Genomic DNA, 815 nt, shown 5'->3' on the forward strand with positions numbered 1-815 from the left:
GTATGGTGCTGGTTCTTCCTCCCCAGGTGCAGTACCCTGCACTCATCAGTGTTGAATCCCATCCTATTCTCATCCGCCCACCCCTGTAACCTGTCTAGGTCCGATTGTAGCCTATTCCTCCCTTCTAGCATGCCCACATCCCCCCACATCTTAGTGCCGTCAGCAAATTTGAACAGGGTGCTTTTTACCCCCTCGTCCAAGTCGCTGATGAAGATGTGGAACAGTGCGGGCCCAAGGACCGAGCCCTCGGGGACCCCACTGCCCACATCCCTCCAGGTCGAAAATGACCTATCCACCACCACTCTCTGGGTGTGGCCCTCCAGCCAGTTAGCGACCCATTTGACTGTGTAGGTGTTGATGCCACAGTCCCCCTAGTTTTTTAATGAGAACAGGGTGAGAGACAGTGTCGAAGGCCTTCCTAAAGTCTAGAAAGACTACATCCACTGCTACCCCTGCATCTAAGGATTTTGTGACCTGGTTGTAGAAGGCCACCAGGTTGGTCTGACAGGACCTGCCTCTAATGAACCTGTGTTGTGTGCCCCTAAGCATAATCTCCCCTGCTGGCCCCTCATGGACATGCAGTATGATTATTCTCTCAAAAAGAGAATTAGAAAAAAGTCTTGTTATTTGGTGAGTTATTTAATCTCTCTACTTGTCAGATCACCACCTGGAGAGCAGCATGATCATGCTTTATTGATCTTTCTTGTTTAAATTTTTAGATTCTAATCTCTTTGGGACAGGGACAATACCTTATGATATGTTTGCACAGTGCCTAGCTCAATGGGGATGTGATCTTTATGGAGGTTCAATGCATT

This window comes from Gavialis gangeticus, unplaced genomic scaffold (genome assembly GCF_001723915.1).
Source record: "Gavialis gangeticus isolate Ggan-Ray unplaced genomic scaffold, GavGan_comp1, whole genome shotgun sequence".
Taxonomy (NCBI): Eukaryota; Metazoa; Chordata; order Crocodylia; family Gavialidae; genus Gavialis; species Gavialis gangeticus.